Raw genomic sequence first — 13,867 nt, 5'->3', positions numbered from 1 at the left:
GTTATAGCCAAGATTATTAAATTACCATTTTTCCCATTTTACAATGATGTGCTTATCTATACAGTGACAAGATATCACATCCTCTACTTTTTTGGACAACATGAAAGTAAAAGAAACCACGAAATGTCTGACACATGCATTAAACATTCAACTGCTGCGGCAGATACAAAGTTAAGCACACAGTATTATCTCAAAGATGTGGCTATGTATATAACACAGTGAAGCAGGAAATTATCAGGAGACCCTGGCTCTGGTAAGTTGAATAATTAAGCAAGTTAATTGGCAACTGCCAATCCCATGGAGGCAAGGCTGCATTGTAATGAGGGAATACATTTCAGATGAACATTGTGTTCTTGTCTGTACTGGTGTCTTGGAAGATATCAGCATGCTAAAGATGAGCTTGCCTATTTCAGCCCTTTCAATTTATTTTTATTAAGAAACCAATAAAGCAATCATGGGCACCAGCATGCAAATAGCATCCATTGTGTATAGTTGTGTGCATAAGTCATAAATAGAATATTTGGCAAATATTTTCCAAACTGTTAATTGTTTATATTCATTTAATTTTGTATTAGAGTCAACCAGATTTTTGAATTATTGTTATTTTAAGCATGAAAGGAAAATATTTGATAAATGCTTGAGGTAAGCAGGAAGCCACATAAAGGATGTTTGTGGCCATAATTAATGTATTAGTAGACTGACTACTTACTATTTAGTTTAAAAAGGGGGAGGCAATGTGGCGTGATGACTAGAACCGCCGTCTTTGGGAAATGGGGAACTAGGTTTGAGTACGGCATTGACTCAGCAAGCTGAAATTCTGGGTATATCCCTTATCTCCTCATGCCCAAAAAAGTTTTAAAAAATATATAATTACGCTGTTGTTGCGTAAAGTAATCTAATGCATATGTAAACATTTCTATTGCCTTTGGTCAAGTTTGCGCTTTATAAAACTGTGAAAAAATGTCAAAATTACAGTGATCAACAACAACTTTGTTGTTGCCCCTTGCTACTCTCATCACAGATAACAGAATCAAGATTCCTCAATATGCCAATTGTACACAACAATACTTACAAGTCTCCTCTGCATCATGCATTCAACATATCAAGCACTGCTTGCACATTATCCAGATCTGGATGCCAAGCTCCTACGTGAAACTCAACCCAATCTAGACAGAATCCACTTATTTGCCAAAAGCAAGAAACAAGACAAAGTACAAACCTGGCTAAAGTACACAAACCTTGACTGCTTCAAACCCCAACTCTCATTGAGTTGCCAAGTCACTTAGATGCGCCCCATACACCAATCTCAACCAAACCATTGTCAAACAGAAAAAGATAGCCTGGTACCAGCTTTCTCTAAGAAATGTGAAAAAGAAAGAATTAGATATTAGGCCTTTTCCTACTGTTGATGCAGGATCTGGAACAACATCTCAGTAACCATCAGGACTGTCCCACTCCTGCTCCAGTTTACAAAAGAGTTGAAGACTCGCCTCCTCAATGAACACTACATCACAATCCATCAACCATCCACAACCCAGATTCCTCTCATATTAATTGGTGACTTGATTTTTGTCTTTTACCATGTAAAATGCTCCACTGACCTTTGGTTAGGTTTGTGCTATTGAAAAACCGTAAACATGCACATATGCACACATTCAGATGTACATTAGGAAATGATGTTATAAAAGAAAATTTAATCTGCAAGGAAATGATAATAACACAATTATCTCGATTCTCAATTTCAAAAGCTTTATTCAACAGTAAGTCATAAAAGCAGATACAATACACAAAACTATCAAAATACACAATAAATAATACATGAACAATACACCAGATAAAAAGATATTAAATTCCATTTGATTACTGTCGTCTAGGAAACCTATTAAAATTCATATGTGATACATTTAAAATGAGTTCTTAAAATAAAAACAACTTTATGATAGCAATAAAACCTTGTAACTAGCTAGTAGCAGATGGCAATAAAGTGTGTGTACGAATGATCGAAGCCCACCTCAAAAATTTGGCTAAAGCAATAGCTATGTGGGGACAACAATCAGATCCTAGTATGCTTAAAGCTTCTATATGCCTCAAAGTGCCCAAGGAGGAGCAGATAGGTCTCAACCATTTGCGTTGTGGGGCTGCATATAGGGGACATATAAAAAATAAATGGGCTATAGTCTCTGCCATGTCTAGACAATTATGAAATTTTTCGTCTAAGGAGGACGCCCATTTATGAGTAAAAGCTTTAATTGCTAAAGTTCCTATCCTGAATTGAAAATACATTTTTCGATCGAGGGGACTCTCAATAGTATCCCAGTATGCTTCACAGGCCGGCCAAAATTTGTGATCTAAAAAATGGCCTGTCAAATTAGTGTTCATACCGGACCGGTAAGATGACATCAGGACCATTTACCAGTATTTTTCTTTCAATTGTTTTTTTGTGAGGAAAATTACAGTACCTGGCTCATCCCATAATAATCTTAAATACATCTTTACCAAGAGAGACCTTAGATCTTTTAGCCACTGGATTTTATGAAAGCGATCTGCAAGGATCACATCCTTCAAACCCTGGGCATAATGTGTAAGTTCAGGGGTGGTCCAGATTCGCCTCCAATACAGGAGTGGACGTAACCTAGCCATGTCTACCACATTTTTCTTACCTAGGTCTAATAAAAGCGGAGCCGTAGGAGTACTTTGGGGAACACCAATTAAACCACATAGGAATTTGTTTTCAGCTTTTGCAAGGTGACTCAAATTATTAAATCCCCATAGCTTTGCCCCATAAAGGGCAGAGCTTATCACTTTGATGTTATATATTTCCAAAACTGGAGTAATTGGTTTTGCGAAAGAGGATTTCTGTTTAGAGGATAATGTACCTACAAGCTAATGGTATTTTAAGATAGTCATATCCATGTGGCTTTTCCATCCCATGTTAGTCTGAAGCATAATACCTAGGTAGGTGAAAGCATCCACCTGCTCTAGGGGAGTGTTGTTCAGGAGGATTCTGCCTTTGAAGGGTTTATGCTGATTCAGGGACATGAACTTTGTTTTTGCGGTGTTGACCTCAAGCCCACGCAGATGGCAACATTCCCCAAAAGCATTGACAGCCTTCTGCAGACCATACAGGGACCCGGAGACGATCAAAGTGTAGTCCGCAAACATGAGGACAGGTATGCAAACCCCAGCTAAGACGGGGGCATCAGTAGGGGATCTATGGTCCACTATTCCATTGATGTATAAAGAAAACAGGTTGGGAGCCAAAACACAACCCTGCCGAACACCGCGTTTGACAGGGAATGAATCGGTGACCTCACCCTGTGTCCCACATTTGATCCGGCAAAATTGCTCTCATGTAAGCGGACTGAGTCAATAATTCATGTGCCATCCCCAATTCATCAAGGACTCTGCAGAGTTTGCAACGAGGGACCAAATCGAAAGCCGATTTCAAGTCAACAAATACCGCGTAAAGTGTCCCTTTAGTCAAGACCACGTTCCTCCAGTAGATAGTGATGAATGGAAAGACTTGGTCTAGAGAACTAGTGCAAGAACGAAAGCCAGCTTGAAATGGGGATAATATATTAGATTCCTCTACCCACTACTGTACTTTATTTGGAACTAATCGACCCATTAACTTTTGTGCTGAATCTATTAGGCTAATAGGCCTATAGTTACTGGGGAGGGATTTATCTCCCTTTTTGAAAACAGGGATTATTTCTGCTCCCTTCCACGAAGGTGGAATGGGAATACCCTTTGCCACTGAATTAGCTAACAGTGCAAAATACTGACACCAGGTCGGTCTATCGCTTAAAAAAACATCGGCAGGAATACCATCCATGCCTGGGGCTCTGCCACTTGACACGCAATCTATTGCTAGGCTAACATCTTTAATAGAAAATACCTGACATTGGTAAAAGATATAGGAGTAAGGAGTAATCCTCCTCTATCGGGTTAGAGGCATTCTGGAGCTTAAAAAATTCTAACCACTCGGTGTGAGCAACATTATTTTGAGGGGATTCTGCACGTCCTCCCCTATCCCATTTGACAAAATTCCAAAATTGCTTGGAATCTTTGGCTTCACAGGCATGTTTCAGGTCTCGCCACCTATCTTGGTCCCACTCTCTTTTTGCTACCCTCTGGGTGTGTCTATAGGAGTCCCTTGCCTCTCTCACTCTAGCAGGGTTCTTGGACCTTAGTTCCACACTAAGTTTATGGCGAGCTAATCTGCAGGCCTCGGTATACCACCTAGCCACATTGAAATTTATACCCCGGTTTTCCGTTTTTGACTCTTTTGGAAGAAGATTTTTAAACTAGAGAAGAGTAGGGTGTGAGCCTCTAACATAATTTGGGGAAAATCCGAGCCATTGGTTAGTGTATTTAAATGGGTCAGTTCGCTCACGACCTCTGCTTCAAGCGCAGCCAATTTGACTGGATTTTCAATAAATGTATTCCATTTAACATGGCGCATATTATTAGAGGCAATGATGTCAAATGTTGATACCCCTCCCCTCGGTGGCTCCTCTCTATCTCCCTTTTGAATTAGGAATATGGAATAAAGTGGGTTATGGTCACTTTCCAATCGCGGTTTAAAAACCATATCCACTAGCTTATGCAAAAGTCTTATATCCACCAACAAGTAGTCGATACGGCTACTGTTACGTCCATTATCAAATTTATTTGCTTCCTGGAGGTCAGAAGGGGTTTGCCCATTTGCCGCTCTAAGGCCTCCTTCTAGACACATAGCTTTTACTTGAATTGCGGCTACTGACCATCTTTTTACAGCTGGAACTTCGAGTTTAGGTATTCCCCATCTGGAATCCTGATCTGCTGAAAGGTCCTGATCTTCTTGGCCAAGTGGTTCGAAAGTAGTGTTAAAATCCCTGCCCACAATAGGAACAATTTGGTCTGGTAGAGCCTCAAGCTGAGAGTCAAGAGCGGCTATTATCTCGGAAGTATGCCCCCCAATTAGCCCCCTAGCATCACCATTAAAAAAAGCCACCAAACGATCTTGGCTCCATTCAAGCCTGACCATCAAAATATCGTTAAATGGAGACAAAATATGCTGGACTTTGCAACGTAAGCTCTGGCGAACCCAAACCACCAGTTTTTTTTGTTGCAGGGATATAACAATTAAGGAACCCCACACGAAAAACAGGGACCACTGACCAAGACTCCTGAAAAAGGCAAATGTCATACTGGTCTATGAATCTACACCATTCCGGAGACAGTAGTTTGTTACCAATGCCTGCAATGTTCCATGAGAGCAAGGACATGTTTTCTTTAGTAATCAAGGCTGAGCTAACATTTAAAGGTGTCTCTATTCTTACTGAAATGTCAACCTCCCACTCTAGTATTGACTCTGCAATGATAGGTTTAGTAATTGGTGTGCTAGCCGGAAATATATTAGTTGTACGTACTCCTAGGTCTATAATGGGATTGGAATATACCACTAAAGAGGTGTTAGATTCTTGGGTAGCCCCGGTATTGATCAATAAGCTAGCCAAAGAGGGGGTGGGGCAGGCAGCATATTATCTAGGTAGGTAGCCACATTACCTTGCACTTGGGGCTCGCTAGCTCAGGTGTTAGCTAATGAATTTCTCAGTGAGAATCTAGTGTCAGCCTGTAGTCGGTCGCATTCCTCCATATCAGTCAAGGCTCCAAAACAATTCCTCAGGTCAATTCCATCAAACAGAGTTGGAGTCTCCCTCCCATGTGGCAGGCTTGCGAACGAACGATTTGGCCTAAAACTCATAGTTCTCTCTAAACACCATGCCCTATCATAGAAAAATCCTAGAGTTAATAGTATTATTGCAGAGCCCCTTTTTTGAGGAGGGAGTAACTTTGCCAACACATTAGATAACACTTGAGGACTAGAAAAATTCATGGCTATACAATCACCCCCAAATCTTTTCTTATGGTATCCCACCCATAACACCCTTCTGGCCATAATAATGTCCCTAGCTAGTTGATGACTACCCTTTTCGGATATCTTCATATTATTGATCAACCAATGCAGTGCTTTATCAATTAGAGTGGCTGATGATTCCACTTGGCCTGGTCTCAGATGGGGAGCATTGGCCAGGACAAGGACTAATGATGTGGCCTTTGGTATGAACTGAAAGGATTCTTTCTCTTGGAGGGGTTTATATATGTTTAAGGATGCAACTGGGCGGGTGGCAGAAGGATCACCTTTCTCTGGATTACATGCTCAGTATTGGGGTTTGGGGTAACACTTTTTAGAGCTACATCCTGGGTGGGTAAACCATCCAGAACAGAGGGAAGGTGAGCTACACCATTAGCCATTAGCAAAAGGTATCTGTGGATCCTGCCCCTTCGACATAGCTGGCTGACCAGCATTCTCCTGGGATACTGAGGTTAATATTATAGAAGAAACATTCGAAGGAGCCGAGCCAATATTTTGCTCCAGAGCTATAACCCTTTCTTCAATAGAGGTTATTCTGGTCATGATGGGAGCCAAAATTGATTCTAATTTATCTTTGAATGTTACCCAGAGCAAGTTGGATATGTCCTCCATAGATGGTTGGTTATTAAGGAGTGGTTGTTTAATCGATTTAGGCTTTGGTTTTGGGTGCCTTACCACCTTCTGTTGTTTAGTTTTAATAAGGGGTGCCTGACCAACCGCTCTAGTACATCTCCTCATAATCGGAGCATGCGGCGGAGAATTACAAAATGAGGTAATTTCAGTAAGTCCTATAGGGCTTGCATTTTGGGACTTGTCATGACAGCTTATAGACGTACAAGGTGGCTGAACCAAATCTATCAAATCAATTTCCTCGGTTAGCAAACTGGTTACCTTCACTAGATATGAGTTCAGGGTAGCCCCTCCCCCTCCAATAGGTTTGTGTCCGTCATTTCTCTTCTTTCCTATTTTCCATAACACAATTATATAAAAACACAATTTTTCATTTATAAACATGAAGTTTCTTCAAATGGAGTATACATGGGGAGATGCAGGCAGCCCTCGCAGAACGTGCCCAATATTTCCCATTCCAACCCCTAAAAAACAAATGGCCTTGCTTATGCATATCCGGCCAGATGATGTTATCTTTGGTTGCGAGCCCTCATTATGCATGTCTCTGCTGCCACCAAAAGAACTCCAACTGCAAAAACCACGGTCTTATCAGAGCTAGCAGCTAAAATGCTTGTGAACTCATTGATTTGCCTTACTCCCCACTTATTCGGTCAAAATGCTGCTGGCAAAATATCATCTGTTGGAAGCATTGTGCCCTAAATATTGTTTACAAATGTCATCCAATTGGTCATAACATTTTTAATATTTTCACAAATACGGAGATATTTTTGTAAACAATATTTATGACACATAATTGCTATAAGGTGATATTTTGGTTATGACATTCTGGAACCACCCCCTATCGTGCAGGAGGTTTCTCTCAAGCCATTTTGTCTTTCAACAATGGAATGGAATGCAAAAAAGTAGTCAATGCACCAGTATCTCAGTTGCACCCACTGGCACAGAACCACCCTTCTTTCAACAAATAGTCCTATCAACATACCAGTGCTGTTAGAAAACGTTGTTTGCGGTCATGAACACAATGAACAACGATATAATTTCTTGGGTAAACATTTGTGTAAGTAACCTTTAAAGCGCACTTTTGCTTCAAAGGAATCGATGAAGAGAAATCTTATAGCTGTCTTTTTTAGACTGCCTCATGTTTGCTCACAATTGCACTTTTTCCATGACCATAGTACTGAGGGTAGTTTAGCCTCTTGTACAGACTCTTATAGCTGAGCTACTCGCTAGAAGAATTGCCAAGAATGCTGTCCTGAGTGTCTTTGCATGTTGTAGAGAAATCACAAGTAGAGTATTAACAGATTAAAATGTTGATGTCGAAGTTGTTGACAACAATACTGTTCTCTAGCAAACACTATTCCAATTCAGCTCTGGATAATATTGCTTAACACACAATATGAATGTATCAATGTATGTTGCTACATCAAAGTCAGGACTACCCATATCTAGTACCTCAAGTTTTTTTCTGAGTATAAATCCCATCCAAAGTGAAATAGTGCCTGAAGTCTCCATGTACCTACTAAGCATTGAGGCATTACCGGTGGTTATGGAGAAGAGCAGAAAATTTGGTTAGCTAGCAAAGTCTTTCATTTTGTTTTGAGTACTACAAACATTGAGTAAGTTTAGGATTTATGAAAAAGGAAACAAAGACCCCTTGTATAGTAGAAAGGTAGCTTTCCATCCATGGAGGTATGGAGTCAATCGGAATTACGTTGCCATATTAAGTTAGGTGAGAAAATGCAAGATGAGCAGAAATACATAGACCTTAGAGAAGGTAATTAGAGTGCACTATGTAGAAGAGAAGCAGAATCCTAACTCTTCAAGGATCTACACAGATCTCAGGGCACATCAAGAAGCACATGAGAATACTTATACATTGATGCTTTCTATTGGTTATTCAGCATTTCCAACTCTACATGCAGGCCTCTTGGGGGAATTTACCTAAGGCCATGGTCTCAGTGAAAATATGGAGAGAGGACTGTCAGACGGACTTTAACACACTAAAGGAGGAACTATTTACTGCACCAGACACCTTTTCCCACTCTATGCTTATCCAATGACTGCATGAAACTCACACCCAAGGACCTGCGCTTTCGTGAATTTGCTCCTTCATGACAGACTGTACCAAGGCGCCAACCAGGCCCCCTTCTCCTCAGAGTCTGTCAACCTCATCTGCGGAGTTCAACACGAATCCTCACTCGGCCTCTCGCTGTTCAAAGCCTTCATGACCCTACTTGCCAGCATCATTTGTGCCCATTAATTTAACATCATATCCTGCGCTGACAACACCCAGGTCATACTTTCCTCTTTAAGAAGAAGCCAAAGTCCCAGACCAATTTTCCAGTCTGCATAACCAAAGTCACCAGAAGAATGCAAATCAATTTCCTCAAGCTCAACACTTACTAGACGGAAGTAGCAATCTTCTGCAAAGACACCTATCTCTGATACTCTACCTAGTGCCCTGCCAAACTTGGACCCACACCCCTGGTGACAACCCATGCAAAGATCATCAGCTAAGTAATTGACAACCAACCCACCATACCAGGCCAACTCAATGCAGTCTTCGTCTCTTACTCCACAAAATCAAGATGCTCAAAAAGACCTTCAAATTGCTACCCATCAACACTTTCAGAATCATCACCCAAGCCCAGTTGTGGCTGGTGACATATGAAAGTTGTGGGGCAGAAAAGTTTGGTATGACTTTTATGTAGTGAGCGACTCGAGCAAGCTTAATGGACAAATGTGAGGTCCATGCTGGGTCCTCCTCCAGAGAAAAAAATTGAAAAAAGATTAGCAAATGGTGCATTTTAAAAGCAAATTAATTTAGTGATAAAGCAAAAGGCTTATAAAGCAGTGGGAACATAAAGTCTTGAAATATTAAACACATTAAAAACTGCCCTGTAGATTACTGCGTTAGTATGTTCAACAGTTAGATGTGGCCTAACGGCTAGATCGGTCGACCTCGGTGCTGGGGAACCGAGTTCGATTTCAGCAGGGACGCTCAACATCCTGATTGTGGGCAAATCACTTAATCTCCCCGTGCCTAACAGAATGAATATGTCCGTCTGTAATGCAACTGGTGCTCTGATACCTTCGGTTGAGTTTGCACAATATAAAACTAAAACAAAAAATGCCATATGCAAATTGTACAACGCGACAACTTCAGCCTCTTAAAGTGTGTGCTTGCCCAGTGTCTTGCACTGCTTAAGCCATCAACTTTGGAAGAAGATGCTCTAACCAGGCTTCAGGAAAGACCCACAGAGCTGGCTGCTATCAGTCATATAGAAATATGTGAATACAGATCTTTAAGTGGAATGAAAAATGTAGGGCTCTCTAAAAGGGATCATGAAAAATGCATTTCTGTGATTCCCATAGTGTGCTACCCAACCAGTATTTCTCTGAGATGTAATAGCATCCAGATATATAACACAACAATTGACCTACGCATAAAATCTGTCAGTACGATTGGCTTTGTCAATGGTTGTTAGCTGTTTAAGATAAATGAGTAACACCAAGGATTTGTTATAAATATTTAACCTTCAAAATGTTTCAGTTCTGAAATTTTAATAGTATTGAAGCCTGTGGAAGCAGTTTGGGCCTTCATTTATGTATGCTTTATGTTAGATATGTATTTCTTTTTCCTCTGCATATCTCATCCATCTGCATATCTTCAACCACCTCTCTTTCCTCCAATGCTCCCTCTTTTCACCCTTCCTCAAATGCACTTCCTCGTATCTTCCTCACTTCACCACTTCCAAACAAATTCTACACTCGCTCACATTTAAGCAATTTATTTCCTTTTGCTCTGTTAATATTTTGCCATCTGTGCATCCCCTTCCCTCACATTTCCACAAAATTGCAATTACAACTGGAATACATGACTATTGTTCTGTTTGCTCTGCAGAGAGGCCAACCCATTTACACTTTGCTATGCCTTCAGCATCAGCATCAGAGCTCTCACAATAAGCTCCTCATAAACACCTGGCATGGCTCAAAGTATGCACAGAAAAAATACAGAAACACTACATGATGAAATAGTTAACACTTGCGGAAGGGAAGATGAAAGAAAACATGAAATAAGAGGGGAACTAAATCACTGACATACACTGTCTTAACCTTTTAAACACTCATTGTTCATAAATCAATCCATGTTTTTGGCATTAATGTTGTTACGCGCATGGAGTTGGCACGAGTCCTTACTAGCGATTATTAAGGAATCACTATTAAGGACTTGCAAAACGGGATTCATGTAGGAATCGCTAAATAAATTGTGATTCCTACACATTCCTTATTTGCGATTAGCAAATTGCTAATCGCAAATAAGGAATAACTCCCCATTCATTCCTATGGGCCTGAAGGCCCATAGGAATGAATGGGGAGTATTCCTTATTTGCGATTAGCAATTTGCTAATCGCAAATAAGATAGCGATTTCAAGGGTGCCAGGGGCGTCCAAAGGACACCCTGTAGCACCCCTGAAATGCAAATTTACACAGGTGTTGCGCACACACATGTCCAAAGAACATGTGTGTGTAACATGCAACAGAGAAAAACGCCCTAAAGTGCATTTTTCTATTTTTTCGCTATTTATCAAGAAGTCAGACTTCGCGGTAAATAGCGGCCAAATATTGCGAATTCGCAATTTAAAATTGGTTAATGAATTGCATTTAAGGAATCTCTAATAGAGATTCCTTAAATGCAATTCCTCGCAAATATGCGATTTCGCAAATAGCGATTTTTGCATTTGGGATGATGAATCCCAAATGCAAAAATTGCGCTCGCAAAGGGCCAGATTCTCAGAATCTGGCCCTTTGCGAGCGCAATTTCCTTTCATGAATCTAGCTGTTAGTGTCATACAGCAGATAACTGTGTACTGTAAGCACATACCTCTCACTTTGTGTTAGACTCGGATATTTGGACAACTTTAATTGGATCATCTTTTGGATTAAATGTGCGGAGGGAAAAATACTGCAGCTCCACTTCTATTGGGCCCAGCTACGTTCAGTCGGGTCTTGGGGTCTACTGTGGAGGAGGTTAGCGTTAGTGTGGTGAGGGGTCTCAGCAAAATATACATAACAGAAGATTAGCGTTCTAGCACTTACCATTACACAGAACAAGGCACCAAAAACACATGCTTCAATCCACTCCTATGTGCGACAAAAGCAAAAGGGTTGGATCTATGCTTGTGAATGATGGACGGTTTTACTCAAGCAGGGACAGAGACTTGAATGTCCGAAACCATGATGGTGAAAGAGTCATAGTCCTATAGTGGATACTGCCATTGACTACAATGGCAACAAAGGGTCTTAGTACAGTAAGCCCTGCATCATGTGTGACAGATCTTCGACCCGCTCTGATTCTGCGCGGGGTTTCAGCCAGGTTGAGGTCGTTGGGCGGAGGTTCCTTATGGGTATGTGTAAGGAGACTCATTCGTTGAGGTATTCGGGTCCGCTGTTGTGGAGGGATTTTTAGGCGTGGGTGAGTAGCTTGAAGGTTACTCTTTTCTCTAAGGGGAACCAGTGGAGGTCTCACATGTGTTGGGTGATGTGCTCATGCCGTAGAATGCCGAGGACGAGTCTGGCTGCGGTGTTCTGGATGGTCTGGAGTTTGCGTAGCAGGGATTTGTTGATTCCAGCATAGAGGGTGTTTCCGTAGTCCAGTCTGCTTGTTATGAGTGCCTTCTCCTACATCGCAGCCAACGCCTGGAATAATCTCCTAGTCAACATCAGAGGCTCCCCTACTCTGCACACCTTCAGGAAAAGCCTTAAGACCTTGGTCTGGCTGATCCAGAGCTGCACCCCCCCCCGTGCCTTGAGACCCTCACAGGTGAGTAGCATGGTTTAAAACCCCAGAATGATTGATTGACAGTTCAGAAAGTTAATGTAATGCCTAGCTTCCATCTCCTGCTTCAGAGCGAGGCTGGGCAGGCAACCTGGGAAAGACAACCAGACATAACTACATAGATTTGTTTATAGATATGATTGTATCTCTAAATAAATACATCTATTTAATATTCATACAGGAATGGCTAAGAATTTCAAGAGGTGCAGCCCCAGAGCCCTAATGGAGAAATCGCTCCTGCCCAAACCTCATCACCAGCAACCTAGACTATGGCAAAACATTATATGCCAAAATGAGTGTTCAACTGACCAGAAGACTCCAGCCCATACAAAACTCAGTAGGCAGTCCCACCCTAAATTTCCCACCCCACAGTTCAAAGAGCTCCACCGGCTCCCAATCCTCAAACAAGCACTCATCAAACTCCTCATGCAGACATACAAAGCATTTCATACCATTGGCCTCACGTACCTCAACAACTAAATGGTCACCACAAAGTTAACATTCACTTCTCTGGGTATTGCCTGCTGCTTGTGCATACATTCATTGTGTTCATTATGTTAGTAGGGATAACCCCCTTGCAATTTAATAAACTAATTTCTGACAGAAACTGTCTAGGGATTGGTATCCTAATCTTTGCTCCTAACCTTTCACAAACCCAGAACTTTGTGTCAAATTCTGTTTTCTTACTCTGCATAATGTTTGCTTCAACCTAGTAGAAGCATGTGCTACATGGGTGCTAAAATGGTCAATGGTTCTAAATTATTGTCCAAATGTATATAATGTTGATTTGTAATGAAACCGACATCATTCTATACATATCTCATAATTAGTATGATTTCAATCAGAACAGAGATACAAGTAGTCAGTGCTAAACCTCATAGCAACATAGATGTAAAACAGAAACATTATTTTATAGTTAATTACCACTGTCTAGGAATATCAAAATGTTGAGCGATCGGTGAAAGATTACAAATACAGTTGTAAATGAATCTCTACTCAAGTATTATTTTAATATATGTGACTCTTGTATTCCTTTTTATTTTACCATCTTAATTGCTCCTAGTTACCTTTCTTGATTCTCGTCTCTTGCTTCTTAAAGTCAGTGTTGGACGTGGAGCCATCTCAGGCAATAGAAAGTCAAAACATTTTAAGGAGCCGAGAATTGAATTTAAACGTTGTCTCATCAGTTATTTTGAACATTTTATATCAAAGTTAAACTTTTCTATTATGGTATCAGCAAGGAAACCAGAATTCAGAAATCATCAAAGTCTGTCTACTCCTGAGACACATGCATGCCTTCCCCATCTGACATCATTTAAATTAACTTATGATATGAACCTTACAGCGTAGTACAGTTTAAAGGGCACTGTTGTCTGCACTCACATCACTATTGTTTTTTGTTTGCTAAATAAATGTATTCAGAGTTCAGTCTTGTCCATAGACAGATCTGATGACTCATTGTGGTTTTATACAGTGCA

The 13,867-nt window shown here is 40.8% G+C and overlaps 1 protein-coding gene across 1 annotated transcript in view; it reads left to right on the top strand.

Moving 5' to 3' along the window:
* Positions 1-13,867, top strand: part of ROBO1 (roundabout guidance receptor 1) — a 1,555,637-nt gene that overhangs the window by 363,363 nt on the left and 1,178,407 nt on the right. The window lies entirely within an intron of this gene.

Source organism: Lissotriton vulgaris, chromosome 8 (assembly GCF_964263255.1).
Source record: "Lissotriton vulgaris chromosome 8, aLisVul1.2, whole genome shotgun sequence".
In the NCBI taxonomy this organism is placed as follows: domain Eukaryota; kingdom Metazoa; phylum Chordata; class Amphibia; order Caudata; family Salamandridae; genus Lissotriton; species Lissotriton vulgaris.
Note: the sequence above shows the minus strand (reverse complement) of the source record. Positions and strands in the feature narration are given on the sequence as shown.